The sequence below is a fragment of the Rutidosis leptorrhynchoides genome, chromosome 6 (assembly GCF_046630445.1).
Source record: "Rutidosis leptorrhynchoides isolate AG116_Rl617_1_P2 chromosome 6, CSIRO_AGI_Rlap_v1, whole genome shotgun sequence".
Classification (NCBI taxonomy): Eukaryota; Viridiplantae; Streptophyta; class Magnoliopsida; order Asterales; family Asteraceae; genus Rutidosis; species Rutidosis leptorrhynchoides.
The window spans coordinates 162,474,025-162,493,750 of NC_092338.1; the positions used below are offsets into that span (position 1 = coordinate 162,474,025).

The following is a 19,726-nucleotide window of genomic DNA, read 5'->3' on the forward strand; positions in this document are numbered from 1 at the left end:
TAAATATGATACAATTTTACACAAGATATTTATTTATTTACAGAACGGATATAACTAAACCTTGCTACAACACTTATAGGCAGTGTACCTAATCGTACAGTAGTGTAGTTTTTAGTAAGTCCGGTTCGTTCCATAGGGAAATCTTTTAAACAAAGCTTAACGCTATATTAGTTTTAATTTATAAAAATACAAATATATATATATAAGTAATATTATTATTATAAAGGGGGGTTTTTACCGTTTAATGACCGGTTTGTCGATTTTAAAAACTTTAGTCGCAGTTAAAACCTAATGTAAAATATTAAATAAATAAAAGACTTAATTTAAAGCGTAAAATAAATAATGATAATGAAATAACAATAAATAAAAGTGCAATAATTAGAAGTGCAATTAAATATGAAAATAAAGAAATTATGCTTATTTAAACTTCCATAATCATGATGTTTGACGTGTTGATTTTTAGTTTTATGCCCATGGGTTAATTGTTCTTTGTCCTGAATTATTTAATATGTCCATACGTATTTGTCCATAATAGTCCATCAGTCATAAATATAAAGAGCGAAAGCCTTCGTCAAATTATTCTTATTCCCGAAGTTAAATATTTCAACTAATTGGGGATTCGAATTGTAACAAGGTTTTAATACTTTTTTTAATGAATACACCAGGTTATCGACTGCGTGTAAACCAAGGTTTTACTACTTTGTTAACAATTACACCAATTACCCTTGAATGTAATTCACCCCTGTTTCAACAAGTCTATTAACTATTAATCCAGTTTCGTGTCCGGTAAAATGAACAATTATTGGTATTTATAGATATCCAGCCCACCGTACCCAGTCAAGCGTATGTGGTTATATATAAATACGTCAAATTATAAGTTTATATATTAAATTAACAAGGTATTGTTTAGTTAATATAAAACCCATTAATAGCCTATAGTCTAATTTCCACAAGTGTCGTTCTTTTGTCCAAACCCCAATTATGGTACAAAGCCCAATTACCCAATTTTAATATTTTTAGCCCAACATCATGATTACTTCGGTATTAAATAAGCATAATAATAATTTAGCTACGAGACATTAATGTAAAAAGGTTGAACATAACTTACAATGATTAAAAATAGCGTAGCGTTACACGGACAGAATTTCGACTTACACCCTTACAACATTCGCTAACATACCCTTATTATTAGAATTAAAATTAAAATTAAAATTAAAATTAAAATTATAAATATATATATATATATATATATATATATATATATATATATATATATATATATATATATATATATATATATATATATATCGTATGTGAGATAGAGAGATGGATTGATATATATTTTTGATGCACCAAACTGCGACTTTTATAGGCATGTGGGCTGGAAAAGGGCCTCATGCGATCGCATGGGCTTTGCCCTTCAAGGCCATACGATCGCATGGCCAGCTGGGGAGGCTCAAAAGTCTTTAAAAACGTGGGCTGCTTATTTATTTATTATATAATATAATATATATAATTAAATTTAATTATATATATATTATATTATATTCTTGTACTCCGTTGACTTGTAATTTTGAGTCCGTTGCGTCGAGCGTTGAGAGTTGACTCTGGTCCCGGTTCCGGATTTTCGAACGTCCTTGCGTACAATTTAATATCTTGTACTTTGCGTTTTGAATCTTGTACTCTTGTAATTCTGAGACGTTTCTTATCAATAATTGGAACCTCTTTGATTGTACTTTGTACTTTTGAGCTTTTTGGTCGTTTGCATCTTCAATTCGTCGAATCTGTCTTTTGTCTTCACCTTTTATTATTTAAACGAATATCACTTGTAAATAGAACAATTGCAACTAAAAGCTTGTCTTTCTTGAAGGATAATGCTATGAAATATATGTTCATTTTTAGCATTATCAAATATTCCCACACTTGAGTGTTGCTTGTCCTCAAGCAATATAGTCTTGAAATACTAGAATCATCTCTTTATTCTTCACACTTTGTACATCAGTGATTTCTATACGGCGGTATAAACAATGGTATTAACGATGTGGTTTACAGTCCCACATGACTATAAAATTTAGATCCTTTAAGGAAATTGGATCTTTATGAAAACATTTGATCTTTTGAAAATTAAATCTAGTTTTTACCCTAGATAAGTTTTCCGGAATAACCCTTCACCGGTGTTTGCAAATTCTTTTTGTGGGTTTGGTGGGTTTCAGATTTGAAAATTTTAGCTCAAAACTTGTGGTTTTGTGTCACCCACTTGCTAACCTTTTATTAGGAAAGCAACACGTCCAGTTTACTTGTTCTGTATATTACCTTTCGGTAAACTACCGTCCGGTTGTAAAGGAAAGCGTTGAACAAGCAACTGTTAAGGCAATGTCCCCTGACATGCTTTTAATTATGGTCTTATAACGTGTTGGATGCAATTACTATCCTTTGTAGGAGCAATAGTAAAGCTCACCCTTATAATTTTTCGGTCTGGCACAAGGTCCTGTCATTGACCATGCTATGCAACCACCGTTCGTACGGTTGACATCCGATTTGGTTCAGGTGACCTAATGAATTCCAGGTGAATTCTTAGGATTTTACGTTCAATGGTAATGAACGCATTGAAAATGGGTTTTCAAAAAACAAATCGGTTTGTAATTTTGATCAAAATATTTTCTCGTTCAAGCTCGAGTTTAGATATCATCGAATTCCATGAGTTTGTAATTCTCAATCTTTAAGGTCAATCTCTAGGATTGAGTAATATCAGTCTTAAAAGCTGATTTTTGATCTTTAAGGAGATTATCCTTTCTGGGGGTCTGATTCATTAGTCTTATCCAGCTAATTTGCACGGCGTCCTCCCCATTTTACAAGACAGATCCTCTCATGGATAGGATAAGTCTGACCACTTGGCGACCCTGTTTGATGCTGAGGTCCGTGGATTTCCTGCTGATTTTAGAGATGACTTTTCTAGATTTTTCCTCAACCTACAGCTGGTCTGGATGACAACTTCATGACCTAAATCAAGAAGCGCGTTTCTTTTTCGGAAGACTTTACTTCCTTTTAATGATGGAATTGATTCATCGTGTAGATCCATCTTTCTTACAGTAAATCGGGTAAAACTGTTTAGTTTAGTCCAAAGCAAAAGTATCTTCAATTATTTGTTACAGAAATATCTGACATTTGTTTAAGATAACTTGGTAATTTTTCTCACACTTGGCTTATATTTTCCTTTTTATTGTCCTCTATTCCATTTTAAATGAATTCTAACATTTTGGTTTGTTTATCAATTTATGTCCTTTCCGAGGTAACAATAATTTCGGTGTTAACACCTAGTTTTATCGTTCATAAATATGTATAAACATGATTTTGAGTTCATTTAATTAAAAATTTTGAAAAATTTTACTAGAATTGGGTAGTCAGTATATAAGACTATGGCTGTTCTTTATTATCAGAGAGCACTAGATTCTAATACAACTACTGCGTTACTAGTATTTTTAATGGTAACCAAGTGTTTAAATCAAAAAAAAATTAAAATCCGAAAGAATTTAACCCCTGCCCACACTTAAGATCTTGCAATGCCCTCATTTGCAAGAAATCAGTAACAATTTAAATTATTGAGGGTGATTAGCGTAGAAAAATGATTAAATTTTACCAAAGTTTCGAAACATATTGGCGTTTGTTTGCTGAATGATAAATGGTACACATCATTTGTTCATTCCGTCTGTTGGTACATCACATTTGTTTTTCGTTTTGTCGTCAAAACTAGCTTTTGCTGAACTTAATGCCAGTCTTTGAAAATGCGCTGTTTTACCCTATTTTGTACAATCAACAATATACATACAATACAAATATAAACATGCATGACAATTTGAAATGGGACTTAATATCCCACTTTCAAATCCTAAATGTGAAATATTAGTACACAATAATAATAAAAATGATAAAAATTACATAAATATATCCAATAACATAAGTTTAAACATGAAAAAGTAAAAAGATAAAAACATAAAAATCATAAAAATAACCAATGGAACTAAATCAGTCTGGATAGGAGTTCCAGTTCATCTCGTCAGGTGGGTTCCATTGTTGGTTATAGGTGTCCTGATAGGCTTGGTTATATTCATACCGGTTAAAGGGTGGTCGGATCTCAGGGTTGTGTGGCGAAAAATGAGCAGGTCGAGTAGGTACATAGTTATTTGGTACCTGATATGATAGCTGGCTCATGATTTGGTGCTGATGAACTAACCAGCTATCGTGTTGGCGTCGCCTATAATCCTCGTATACTCGCTCGGAGTTCCACTGCTCGTACATACTATGTCTGGCCGCGTTCGTCATTGATTCCTCATCTATACGAACGTGGACGTCAAGAATAGCATCTCGAAAGACATCCCTAATGTCTTCCGCTTCCTCCATTTCCTCGTCTGAGCCCTTTTCTACCTGTGGATGAGGGCCCTCATAGGGTACTGCCTGGTTGCGTCTACTTTTCAATACCTTAGCACCCACATAAACTTTCAATCCTAAAGGCTCAACCTGTTCTCTACAAAGCTGTAATGGACCCCCTTGGTTCCTATCAACACCTAAATACTCTCCAATGAGAGTAACAAAAATACCTCCTCCTATTATACTCCCGTCCTGCATTCCTTCTACCATTTTAGATAAATAAAAATCAATACAGTAAGGGATATTGACAAATCTTCTAGGATCCCGAATACACTTTAGGTAGAATAAATCATGTACGGTTATTTTTTCTTTATTGTTACCTCTTTGTGTAATCGAGTTAGCCAAAAATCTATGAATGATACGAAGGTCGGCTCTGTCAATATGTGTATAGGAGTGTCCTCCCGCTCGTGTAAAAACATCAAAATGTGACATACACCTCCAAATGGCGTCAGCGTCAAAGTTGCTATCTACCCTTTCACCATAATGAATCAAATTTGTACAATTGGGTAGTAGCAACTCACCAGGAGTATATATCTGTAAAGCCCTGGCCATGTCCAGAATGGACATTCTATACATCCTACCGCCAAGGATAAACCAAAGAAATCTTCTATCATCTATTCTAACAATATTTGTATCAAGTGATACAGTACTCATGAGCTCAACACACCATTCCTTATATACAGGTCTACGAATGGTGAAAAGACGTTCCCAATCTGTAAAAGAAGAATTCTCGTACCTCTGAATCAGTAGCAGTCTGACTCTATTAGCTAGCTGAACTCTTTCCAAAGGATCCCAATCGATTACCCTTAGTACCTCTACATTTTTAGTTACCAATCTGAATTTGTTCCTTTGATATGTCTCGTAATCTCTCCATCTTCTATCAAATCTCAGATTAGGATGCAAAGTGTGCTCAGGAATCGTTGGGTATTCTACTGGCGGCCTCATCGGGAATACTATGAATTCATTAACAAACTGTACATGATCATAATAAGGTACGTGTTGATCAGGCTATTGTTGTGGTTCCTGTTGTGGTTCTTGTTCGGGTTCTGGCTCGTGTTGCATTTCTGGTTCTGGTTCTGGTGCTGGAGCAGGTCGTCTAGATGATGATGATCCTGAACCTCCAGTATCGGCTTTCTGCAAAACACATTAGACACAAAATTTGTGCATCCAAGTATGCATTAGTGTTACCAAAATAACAACTTAAAATATTCACAATAACATGTTAAATCAAAATTAAACTTATACACATTTTCATATTTTTTCACAATTCTACACTTTTCCAAATAAGTACATATGAAAATTTATACAAAGTTCATAAGCATTTAACTCAAATAACATGTCAAAATAGTCATTACTAACAATTAAACAAGTCTCAATTGGCAATTATATCAAATTAATCAAGTTCATGAATTTTGGACTTAAAAAGTCCACTTTAATCTTCAAAAATCATGTTTAGGATCAATGTTTGGATCATTTAACTACCTAAACATGTTACACTACTCAATTTAGCAATAATTCATGACAAAAATCGGCCATAACCTGTTTATATCAAAAAGCCCCAAATTGCTCAAGAACACAAACCCTAGATTTCTAAAAATTTTGAAGTTTTTGGCTTCAAATCATGTTAAATAGCATCAATCTAGGTTATACATGCATAAAATACTATCAATTTAACACTAATTACACTAGAAATTAACAAAATTGAATTAGGTAAAATATTGGTAATTATCACAAAAACTAGGAATTTATAGAGTTTAGGGGTGTAATTTTTACCTTTTTGCTGAAGAATGCGAATCTAGGCATGATTAGAGCGAAAAATTTGATGAATTACGGTGAATTTTGGTAAAATTTGGTGAATACTTGGGAGTATTTTCGGGTATGTGTGTGTGTTGTGGTGTAGATGCAGACTCGCTGAGAGTTTTTGATCTGGCCAGTTTTCCAGCCACATGCGATCGCATGAGGTTGGTGTGTAAACCCCATGCGATCGCATGGGGTGCCGGGTACAGTGATTTGGAAAATTTTAATTTTTTTTTATAATAAAAACCTTATACTTTATAAATCATATAATTAATAAAATTTTAAAAATTTGTTTTTTTTAGGATGAGGGCTTTTCGGATCGATGTCCTAGTCCGTCCCTCGACAAAATTTTAAAATTTGTCACTTTTTAATCGCGGTTTTAAAAGTAAAGATTTTTGGGTTTTTTAATGTTTTTGGCATACTTTAATTCAATAAGATTAAAAATAATGATAATAAAAGTTCTCGTCCCTCCCTCGGGTAAAGCAATTTCGGTTCAACGACCTAGTCTTCAACTCACGACGAATTTTAAAAATCATATTTTTAACTTAGCGAAATAAAGTAAATTTTTGTTTTTAAATTCACACCAAACTTAAATTTAAAATGCATAAAATTAAAAATTCACACCAAACTTAAATTTAATTTTTGTTTTTATACATACAAACTTATATTAAAAATACTAATTTTTCAAATATTTACAATTTTAAATATATATTAATTTTAACAAGTTTACAATATTATTTTAATATTAATTATAAAAACAAAGTAAAAATAAAATTAAAAATCTTTTTGGCTTTTATCCCACTTTAATCAATCAAATATTATCAAAAATATACGCCCCTCTTTTCGGTAAAGTAATTTCGGTTCCATGACCTAATTTAACTCATGACGAATTTTTGAAATATTTTGGTTGATTGATTAAAGATATTTATACCTTAAGAATAAACGGTAAATTTCGCAGTGATGTAATAAATTTTTGAATGATATCAATAATTTCGGTCGCAAGACCTAATTTTATCGAATACCAATTTAATACTTTATAACGAATAAATTAACGTTTATTATCAAAAGGTTAAAAATAAAAATAAAAATAAAAATGAAAACTGTACAAACTTACCTGTGAAAGAGATCTCTTAGTGATATGCTCTAGCCCACTCATAAGATAGTCGGACTAATTGATTTTCCATGGCTACATAGGCGTAACCTCGAGCATTTAATGTTTTTTCTTCTAAACATATGAACGGTCCGTCTCTGCATAAAGTTACAAATTCGGTGTTTGAATAGGTTTGATTATTTGAACATTTACCTTCGTGTGACCATTTTCCGCATTTGTGACATTTTTCAAGGTGTCGTGCTCTTCTTTTCGCTGCGGATTTTGATTTTCCTTTACCAAATTGTAACTTATTATCTTCGCATCTGGATTCTTTTCTTACTCCGTCCAATTTACCTCTTATTAATGATACTATTTCACTTGGAAGTGTGTCATTATTACGTTTAGTGATCAAAGCGTGTAGCATTAGACCATGGTTTAATTCACAGGAAGTCTTCATTTCGAAAAACCTAAAAAAAATAAAAATTCAGAATGGGGGGAGAAGACTAGTTCTTTAGGGTCTGCTAGGGAAAGACCATTCGGGTTCCATTTTCGAGAACTACATGAAAACAGAAAATCTAACTCTAACATAAATACATAAACCTCCCTACACTTAGTTGAAATTGTGATTAACATTATTTTCAATTGGATCATCAACAACTTGTATATCTTTGACTTTTACTTCAATCCATTTGTTGATTTCCTCCGTAACTTTCACAAATTCAACTAACATCGCCTTTTCTTTTTGCGATAAATTGGATACTAATCGGTTACATAACTTAAAGTTTCCCTTAATCTTAGCATCGTGAATCCGTTTATAAAGTTTCTTCGTTGAACTGTTAAAAATGGGTTCATCTAATTTCGTATCATCAACGGGGTTCTTTGTGATTGGATCATCATTAAGTGTTTCTTCATCTTCCCCGCACTTATGCGTTTTTATTGGTTCAACAGTTTTGATTGGTGGAGATCTAAACTTTCAGTTCACAAAGGTGATCGATGTATCACCATCCCTAAGTGTTATTCTACCTTCTCTTACATCAATGAATGCCTCGGTGGTTGCTAAAAATGGGCGACCTAGAATTAGAGGAATATCAAGGTTTTCCTCCATATTAATCACTATGAAGTTTGCAACAAAGGTCAAACTTCCCACATTAACAAGTAAATTATTTGCTATTCCAACCGGGTGTTTAATGGTTTGGTCAAATGATTGAACACCTATTTTGGTTGGTTTTAATTTACCCATGCCTAATCTTTTGTATAAGGAAAGAGGCATAATATTTGCACTTGCTCCTAAATCTGCGAGTCCATTATATATAGCACCATCATTAAGCAAGCAACAAAATGATAAATTCACCCGGGTCTCCTGCTTTAGTAAGTCGAGTTGGTTTGTAAACCTTTTTCGGGTGTTCTTTTCTTGATTCTTTCACTTCTATTTGAACTTTTTGTTCACATTTTTCTTCGTTTCTTGGAACGGGAGGTTTGTATAAGAATTCTTCTTCATCACTCAAATTTGACTCCTCCCTATTTTCCAATTTTGATTTTTCATATGTTGTTGATAACATATTTATGTTTTCATTTTGAAGGTTTTCTTGGGTGGTGAAATTATGATTAACTTCATTGTCAACTTCCATCGGACCATGTATGTAATGTTTAACTCTGTGACCATTAACTTTAAATTCAATCCCATTTGAATTTATTAATTCTACTGTTCTGTATGGGAAAACTCTTTTGACTATGAATGGTCCAGACCATCTTGATTTCAATTTTCCAGGAAATAGCTTGAATCGTGAATTGAAAAGAAGAACTCTGTCTCCTTCTTTGAATTCTTTTGAACTTCTGATTCTTTTATCATGCCATTTCTTCGTTCTTTCCTTATAGATTAACGAATTTTCGTATGCTTCATGTCTTAATTCTTCTAATTCGTTTAATTGACTTAACCGTAGACGTCCAGCTTCATGTAAATCAAGATTACATGTCTTCAAAGCCCAAAATGCTTTGTGTTCAATTTCTACTGGAAGATGACATGCTTTTCCGTAAACGAGTCTAAAAGGTGTGGTTCCAATTGGAGTTTTGTAGGCTGTTCTAAAAGCCCAGAGTGCATCCTCCAATTTAATGGACCATTCCTTCGGATTTGATCCTACGGTTTTCTCTAAAATACGTTTTAAAGCTCGGTTGGTATTTTCAACTTGTCCACTCGTCTGTGGATGATAAGCAGTGGAGATTTTATGAGTTACTCCATATCTTTTGAGAACTTTCTCAAGTTGATTATTACAAAAATGAGTTCCCCGATCACTTATTAAAGCTTTCGGTGTTCCAAACCTTGCAAAAAGACGTTTTAAAAAATTGACTACAACTCGTGCATCATTAGTCGGGAGAGCTTGTGCTTCCGCCCATTTAGATACATAATCAATGGCAACGAGAATGTATAGATTATTATGAGATTTTGGAAATGGACCCATAAAGTTAATACCCCAAATGTCAAATACTTCAGATACTTGAATGACATTTTGTGGCATTTCATCACGTTGACTTATTTTTCTGGCCCTTTGACAAGCATCATAGGATTTGCAAAGAAGGTGTGCGTCTTTGTAAATTGTAGGCCAATAGAATCCAGCATCGTAAACTTTTCTTGCTGTTAGTTGAGGCCCATAATGCCCTCCTGTTGGTCCTGTGTGACAATGGTTTAAGATTTTACTAGCTTCATCTCCGAATACACATCGGCGTATTATTCCATCGGGACAACTTTTAAACAAATGTGGATCTTTCCAGAAATAGTGTTTTATATCACTAAGGAATTTCTTTCGTTTTTGGTACGATAATCCTTTTTCAAGGAATCCACATACTAAGTAGTTTGCATAGTCTGCAAACCATGGAATTTCATTATAATCTATCTTCAATAGCTATTCATCAAGAAAGTTGTCTTGTATGGCCGATTCATTTAGAACTTCTAATTCGGGATTTTCAAGACGAGAAAGATGATCAGCGGCGAGATTTTCTGCTCCTTTTTTATCTCGAATTTCAATATCAAACTCTTGTAAGAGTAAGATCCAACGGATTAATCGTGGTTTAGCATCTTGAATCGAAAATAGGTATCTAAGAGCAGAATGGTCGGTATAGACCACCGTTTTAGCTAGAACGAGATATGAACGAAATTTGTCAAAAGCAAAGACAATAGCAAGGAGTTCTTTTTCAGTATTTGTATAATTTATTTGTGCTCCTTGTAACGTCTTACTAGCATAATAAATAGGTTGAAATCGTTTTTCAATCCTTTGTCCTAAAACAGCTCCCATTGCAAAATCACTTGCATCGCACATAAGTTCAAACGGTAGATTCCAATTTGGTGTTATCATGATCGGCGCATTAGTGAGTTTTTCTTTAAGAATATTAAAAGATTTAATACATTCTTCTGAAAAGATGAATGGAGCATCCTTTTCTAGGAGTTTATTCATAGGAGTGGCAATTTTAGAAAAATCTTTTATGAAACGTCGGTAAAAACTGGCATGCCCTAGAAAACTCCTAACTCCTCTAACATTGGTGGGATGTGGAAGTTTAGCACTTACATCTACTTTAACTCTATCCACTTCAATTCCTTCCTTTGAGATTTTATGACCAAGAACGATGCCTTCTTTAACCATGAAATGGCATTTCTCCCAATTAAGAACTAGATTTGATTGTTCACATCTAATAAGCATTCGTTCCAGATTAACTAGACATGATTCAAAAGTATCACCGAAGACTGAAAAGTCATCCATGAAAACTTCCATGCATTCTTCTATCATGTCGTGAAAAATCGCCATCATGCACCTTTGAAAGGTTGCAGGGGCGTTGCAGAGTCCAAATGGCATGCGTTTGTAAGCAAAAGTACCATAAGGGCACGTGAACGTGGTTTTTTCTTGGTCCACGGGTGCTATTAGAATTTGAAAATATCCGGAAAAACCATCAAGAAAATAATAGTAACTATTTTCGGCTAATCTTTCCAACATTTGATCAATGAAAGGTAAGGGAAAGTGATCTTTTCTGGTGGCGTCATTTAATTTTCTATAATCAATACATACTCGCCATCCTGTTACAGTCCTAGTCGGAATAAGCTCATTTTTCTCATTTGTAATGACAGTCATGCCACCCTTCTTAGGTACGCATTGAACTGGGCTTACCCATTGACTATCAAAGATTGGATAAATTAAACCAGCATCAAGTAGTTTAATAATTTCTTTTTTAACAACATCTTGCATATTAGGATTTAGTCTTCGTTGGCGTTGCACATACGTTTTATGACCTTCTTCCATAAGGATTTTATGTGTGCAATACGAAGGACTTACTCCTTTAATATCATGAATTTTCCATGCAATAGCTGGTTTATGAGCTTTCAACACAGAATTGAGTTGAGATTTTTCATTTTCAGTAAGAGAAGACGATATTATTACAGGTAATTCAGATTCACCATGTAAATAAGCGTATTCCAAATGGTTTGAAAGTGGCTTTAACTCTAATTTCGGTGGTTCTTCTATCGATGATTTATATCGATATCTGTCTTCTTCTTTTAGCATTTGAATTTCTTCTGTTGTTGGTTCATATCCATTAGCCATAAGTGTAGCTAACATTTCAGTTTCATTTATTGGTTCAGTTCCTTCTCCTAAAGAACATTCTCCTGTTCCTTTTAATTCTGCATATTCTTCTAACAATTCTGCATGTGAATCTATAGTTTGAATATAATAACATGTATCATCTGCAGATTGCGGTTGTTGCATTGCTCTATCAACTGAAAAGGTAACACTCTCGTCCTCTATACTTAGGGTCAATTTCTTACCAAACACATCTATCATTGCTTTAGTCGTGTTTAAGAATGGTCTTCCTAATATGAGAGGAACTTGAGAATCTTCTTCCATGTCCAGAACAACAAAATCTACTGAAAACACTAAAGTACCAACTTTAACTAGCATGTTCTCCATTATCCCTCTAGGATATTTTACTGATCTATCGGCTAGTTGTATGCTTATTCGTGTTGGTTTCAATTCTCCAAGGTCTAGTTTAGTGTATAGTGAATACGGCATTAAATTTATACTAGCAGCTAAGTCTGCCAATGCTTCTATTGAACTAAGACTACCCAGAAAACATGGAATTGTGAAACTTCTTGGATCTGATAATTTTTCTGGTATCTTATTCAACAGCACTGCTGAACAATTAGCATTCATAGTAACAGCCGAGAGTTCTTCCATTTTCTTTCTATTTGAGATTAGATCTTTCAGAAATTTAGCATATCTAGGCATTCCTGAAATCACATCAATGAAAGGAAGATTTACATTTATCTGTTTAAACATATCCAAGAATTTGGATTGCTCGGCTTCAAGTCTCTCTTTTCTCATTTTACTCGGGTAAGAAAGTGGTGGTTGGTATGGTTTAACATAAGGTTTAGCTTTAACTGTGTTATCTTCATTAACCTTTTCAACTACCGGTTCTTTTTCCTTATCTTGTTCAGGTTGTGGTTCTTTTGGAGTAGGAATAGCTTCATCAAAAATTACAGGTATTTCAGGTGGTTTAAGTGTAATACCACTTCTTGTGGTAATGGCTTTAGCTGTTTCATTCCGGGGGTTAGCATTTGTATCACTAGGTAGACTTCCCGGTTTTCTTTCACCTATCAACCTTGCTAGGTTGCTTACTTCTTGTTCCAAATTTTGAATAGAGGCTTGTTGATTTCTAAATGCTTGAGCATTTTGTTCATTGGTTTGTTTCTGAGATGTGAAAAACTGAGTTTGAGATTCAACTAGCTTCGACATCATATCTTCTATATTTGGTTTTTTATCATCGGTCTGTGGTGGTTTATTTTAAAAAATAAGTCTTTGCTGATTGTAAGTATTATTGGATATTTGTTGATTGCTAGGACCTTGTTGGTTGTTGTATGGAACATTTCGATTATAATTCTGGTTTTGATTGTAGATTGGTCTTGGCGGTTGATAATTATTCTGATAATTATTTTCAGGCCTTTCGTTAAGATATGAAACATTCTCTCTTTGTTCCATTGTTAGTTCAATACTGAGACAATCTTTTATCAAATGTGGTCCTCCACACTGCTCACAACTAATTCGTATTGAGTGAATATCTTTAGTCATCTTTTCCATTCGTCTCTCGACAGCATCTATCTTTGCAGAAATGGAATCTAAGTCATGGCTAGAATCGGCTCTAGCTGCTTTAGATGATCTAACGATATCTTTTTCTTGGTGCCACTCATGTGAGTGGGAAGCAGTGTTATCAATAATTTTATAAGCATCAGTTTCTGTTTTCTTCATAATAGAACCACCAGCTGCTATGTCTATGTCTTTTCTTTTAGTGATGTCGCATCCTTCGTAGAATATTTATACTATTTGAAAAGTGTCTAAACCATGTTGCGGACATCCTCTCAATAACTTTCTAAATCTGGTCCATGCCTCATATAGAGTTTCATTTGGCTTCTGTGTGAACGTAACAATTTCTCCTTGAAGTCTCACGGATTTAGATGCTGGAAAGAATTGTTTAAGAAATTTTTCAACTAAAACGTCCCATGTATCAATCGCCCCTTCAGGTAACGATTCTAAACAATCTTTGGCTTCTCCCTTTAAAGTCCAGGAAAATAACATGAGATATATCTGTTCATCCTCCACTTCTCTTATTTTAAATAGTGTGCAGATCCTATTAAAGGTACGAAGATGTTCATTTGGATCTTCCTTCGGCGCACCACTAAATTGGCATTGATTAGTTACCATGTGTAGAATTTGTCCTTTGATTTCATAATCTGGCGCATTAATGTCTGGATGAGTAATTGCGTGACCTTGGCCAGTGCGTTTAGCTCTCATTCGGTCTTCCATACTTAAAAGTTCCATATTTTCCATGATTGAATTTGTTGAATCTAAATCACTAGAGGATTCTAATTTAATGGTTCGTTCCTCAACAATCTCTGTTTGAATGATTGGTGGTTCCGGAGGAAAGATTAGTGGTTCAGGATCTATGAATTGTCCCTGAATATTCTTCGGATTCTCAATTGTGAGGTCGGGTTCAAAAAATGGATAATCGGAAATTTGAATTGGAGTACTTGGTCGACTGGATGACGATTCTAAAGAAAAATCAACGGCGATAATATTAGCTAGATGTCTTGATCGAGTTACCGGTGGTGAACGTACAAAAGGTGGTGAACGTTTTGCTCGGTGCATTCACTGAATATCTTATTAGTTTTTAAAAAGAAAGAAAAATTATATAAGTTATCCAATTAATAGACTTTTCTGATTTTGCCCACGTTTCGAATAGCCAAAAGATGCAGCAGAGGGGCAGGATTCGTTTGGTCTCAATATAATTGAGTACTGTTTGGCTCCAATAACCCGGTCCACGTACAAATCCAACTATTACTACGAACCAGAAAAATTTGATGTCTATCAATTTAACCACTTAAAATAATTTTTCGTAATTTAAAGAAATTTAGAGAAGAAGTAGAAAATTTTATGTCCTAAAAACTAGAATGGCGAGAAATAAGAAAGAAAAAGAGCGCGTCGGTATTAAAATTGGAGAAATAAGAAAGAAAAAGAGTGACTTATAAAACTTTAAAACACTCGACTAACCCAACCTTATTATTATCACTAACTTAAAATTAAAATTGCAAATTGAGATTACTAATTGGAGTGATAATTGATACATAGGTAAAAGGCGTCGAAAAATAAAAATAAGAAAGTAGCGCGTTGAAACTTAAAAAGGAACTAAAAACTAAGAATTAAAAGTTGCGTCTAAAAATATTAAAGCTTACAAGTAAAACTATATCCCAAATGACAATATCTTAAAAGGGTACTAAAACTTAAAAAGACGTCGCAAAATTCTAAAGCACCTAAATTTTAGTCTAAAGAAAAAGCACTTAAGGGATTTTACGGCAAAGCCTAAAAATCTAGAAATAAAAATAACTATGGCAAAAACTATGGATTAAAACTAAATACGAGCGAAAAACACAAATATTACGCTAAAACAATTAAAAAGAGACAAAATATAAAAATAAACTAAAAGTTGTAAAAAGTACAATTTTTATAAAAATATTATTTTTATATTTTTTATTTTATAAAACTATTAATTTTATGTATTAATAAAAACTAAAAATACAAATTAAATCTAAAAACTAAAATTAAACAATTAAAAATACTAACCCTAATTAGGGTTTTAAGTTAAATAATAATAATTATAATTATTATCCGTAATTAATGCAGTACGAGAATCAACCGTGGAGTGTCAGATGCCCTCATGCGATCGCATGAAAATATGCCTTTGAGCTCATGCGATCGCATGAGCTAGGGTTTCGGGCCAGGTTACGGGCTGCTACAGTACCAGGCCGAGAGTTTTAATATTTTTATTTATTTGTGTTTTATTTTTCTGTTTTATATATTTATATAATATATTTATATAAATTAAATAAAACTTATATTTTTATAAAATAAAGATAAAGAAACTTTTATAGAACTTAAATATTTAACAAACTCTTAAAAATATTTATATTTTTTTTTTCTTTTTATATTTTTGGTTTTAAAACGTATTTTTACAAAAGCGTATTTTTTATAAAAGTAACTAAAAATAAAAATCTTTTTTTTATATTAGCGTTGCGCTTCCGGCGTTTAAGCAGAAATCGATCCCCGACAGCGGCGCCAAAAATACTTGATGTTATGCGAGGTGTATATGAAATAGCTTATATTTTACTAGGAAAAACTATTAAATATGATACAATTTTACACAAGATATTTATTTATTTATAGAACGGATATAACTAAACCTTGCTACAACACTTATAGGCAGTGTACCTAATCGTACAGTAGTGTAGTTTTTAGTAAGTCCGGTTCGTTCCACAGGAAAATCTTTTAAACAAAGCTTAACGCTATATTAGTTTTAATTTATAAAAATACAAATGTATATATAAGTAATATTATTATTATAAAGGGGGGTTTTTACCGTTTAATGACCGGTTTGTCGATTTTAAAAACTTTAGTCGCAGTTAAAACCTAATGTAAAATATTAAATAAATAAAAGACTTAATTTAAAGCGTAAAATAAATAACGATAATGAAATAACAATAAATAAAAGTGCAATAATTAGAAGTGCAATTAAATATGAAAATAAAGAAATTATGCTTATTTAAACTTCCATAATCATGATGTTTGACGTGTTGATTTTTAGTTTTATGCCCATGGGTTAATTGTTCTTTGTCCTGGATTATTTAATATGTCCATACGGATTTGTCCATAATAGTCCATCAGTCATAAATATAAAGAGCGAAAGCCTTCGTCAAATTATTCTTATTCCCGAAGTCAAATATTCCAACTAATTGGGGATTCGAATTGTAACAAGGTTTTAATACTTTGTTTAATGGATACACCAGGTTATCGACTGCGTGTAAACCAAAGTTTTACTACTTTGTTAACAATTACACCAATTACCCTTGAATGTAATTCACCCCTGTTTTAACAAGTCTATTAACTATTAATCCAGTTCCGTGTCCGGTAAAATGAACAATTATTGGTATTTATAGATATCCCGCCCACCGTACCCAGTCAAGCGTATGTGGTTATATATAAATACGTCAAATTATAAGTTTATATATTAAATTAACAAGGTATTGTTTAGTTAATATAAAATCCATTAATAGCCCATAGTCTAATTTCCACAAGTGTCGTTCTTTTGTCCAAACCCCAATTATGGTACAAAGCCCAATTATCCAATTTTAATATTTTTAGCCCAACATCATGATTACTTCGGTATTAAATAAGCATAATAATAATTTAGCTACGAGACATTAATGTAAAAAGGTTGAACATAACTTACAATGATTAAAAATAGCGTAGCGTTACACGGACAGAATTTCGACTTACACCCTTACAACATTCGCTAACATACCCTTATTATTAGAATTAAAATTAAAATTAAAATTAAAATTATATATATATATATATATATATATATATATATATATATATATATATATATATATATATATATATATATATATATATATCGTATGTGAGATAGAGAGATAGATTGATATATATTTTTGATGCACCAAACTGCGACTTTTATAGGCATGTGGGCTGAAAAAGGGCCTCATGCGATTGCATGGGCTTTGCCCTTCAAGGCCATGCGATCGTATGGCCAGCTGGGGAGGCTCAAAAGTCTTTAAAAACGTGGGCTGCTTATTTATTTATTATATAATATAATATATATAATTAAATTTAATTATATATATATTATATTATATTCTTGTACTCCGTTGACTTGTAATTTTGAGTCCGTTGCGTCGAGCGTTGAGAGTTGACTCTGGTCCCGGTTCTGGATTTTCGAACGTCCTTGCGTACAATTTAATATCTTGTACTTTGCGTTTTGAATCTTGTACTCTTGTAATTCTGAGACGTTTCTTATCAATAATTAGAACCTCTTTGATTGTACTTTGTACTTTTGAGCTTTTTGGTCGTTTGCGTCTTCAATTCGTCGAATCTGTCTTTTGTCTTCACCTTTTATTATTTAAACGAATATCACTTGTAAATAGAACAATTGCAACTAAAAGCTTGTCTTTCTTGATGGATAATGCTATGAAATATATGTTCGTTTTTAGCATTATCACTACTCTATACTACACCAAGAGATAATCCCACTCACCGACTATCAGCAACAGAAGGCACTCAGAATTCTAATCTTACTGAGCCTTCTCTTCATCCTTTCCACCTGATGCAACACAAACCAAGTTAGTACTGTGTTCTAATCAAAATTAGACACACGAGCAGCATAACGACTATAAAACAGCCATTAAACAACAACATTCAGCATTGATCTACATCCGTATGGTTGCAGGTGTAACCGTACGGTTACAGGTCCATCTGTACAGTTGCATCGTGCACCTACGGTTGCACATCCACTGCCCGATTGCACCAACATCCATGCATCCGTACGGTTGCACATGCACCCGTACGGTTGCACAGTCTGACGGTTGTATTCATCGAGAAACAGCAGCAGAAACTGACGGGTTTCGAACCAAAATAACTCAAATCTCGATTTCTAAATGTTTTAACACCGAACGAAGCTTAGAAAATGTTTATAGCAACTAAAGTAACATAAACCCCAACGAAATACATCAAAACAACACCAAAATAACAAGATTTGACCAAGAAATGCACTTTTATCAAAACCTAACCAAAAACTCATTCAATCTCAGATTAGATCATGAAAACGAACAATCTTTACCTTGTTATAACCACAAAATCACAAGTAACAAATTACACAACACCAATTAGACTCTAAATTGAGATTCAAGAGATTAGGGTTTCAAGGGTGAAAGGAAATTAGCTGTAATCATGCTTATATATTTATGATCAATACAATATCCCATCACACACGGGTATTTATCAGTTATCTAATAACTTTCGTACTTAATTTGACTGCCTTAACAGAGTCCAAATTAAATAAACGAACCTGTTCTGCGACCCTTGTCACAAACTGGTCTCAACTACGCAACCAAATAATTATAAACATATAATTATTATAATAACATACAAAAACATCTCAGGTCAAAAGGGTCATTTCAGCTAGGCCCGGTGACAGGATGTTACAAAATCGAACCTTCCTCGACATCAAATCCGATTAACAGATCCAGATTCACTAAGATCCAGATAGTGCTCTTCATTAACCGAAAAGACGAATGAGTTAGGTCCACGGTGAAATCTAGGAACATTCAACGAAAACTAAAATTATAGAGTTGTTCACAACCATCAAGTGAACGTTTCTGCAAGTTTTCAGGTTGTAAATCCTTCTTTTGATCTTTAAATCGTGAGTCAAAGTTGTAACAAAAAGTCAAACTTTGTTACCAAAACTTGAAATCAAAAATTAGAATCATATAATAGTTTTTAGGTCCTGAAATTGATCAACGAGTGTTAAGTGATAGATTTGAAAGATCAAAAAATTGCACCCGATCTTTATTCGTATCTTTTGTGTCAACTATTTTTGCCCTGTTTACAAATTTTTCATCTCCAAAAGTTGAATCAGCAAACAACTCATCATATATGATATGGATGTTTTTATCTCGGGAAAAATCTAGAAGATTAAAAAGGGTTTCGAGGGTTATTAGATTCCCAACAGGGTTAAAAGGGTTTGACAATAGAATCTGCAGCATTGTGTTTGAGTTATACTGTAACTCATAAGCTAGAGTAGCAATTAACAAACGTAGCCAATAATAAATGTTTACTCAATTTCTTTGTTCCTTCGATTTGTAAAATATGCAGACACCTATGATACTTGAGTTGTCCGAAGCATATAAAGGAAAACATGGCTGATGTATATGGTAATTTTATTTGGTAGCAGTTGACATTTGTTATTAGTTATAATCAAATTGTAGCAAATAAAAAAATTAGTGTCTGTAATTTTTTGGAAGAACAAGTT

General features: G+C 33.1%; 1 non-coding gene across 1 annotated transcript; it reads left to right on the top strand.

Moving 5' to 3' along the window:
- Positions 1 to 13,681: 13,681 nt before the first annotated feature.
- On the top strand, positions 13,682 to 13,788 carry LOC139856357 (small nucleolar RNA R71). Its single transcript, XR_011761843.1, has one exon. It is a non-coding gene; the product is annotated as a small nucleolar RNA R71 (small nucleolar RNA).
- The last annotated feature ends 5,938 nt before the right edge of the window (positions 13,789 to 19,726 follow it).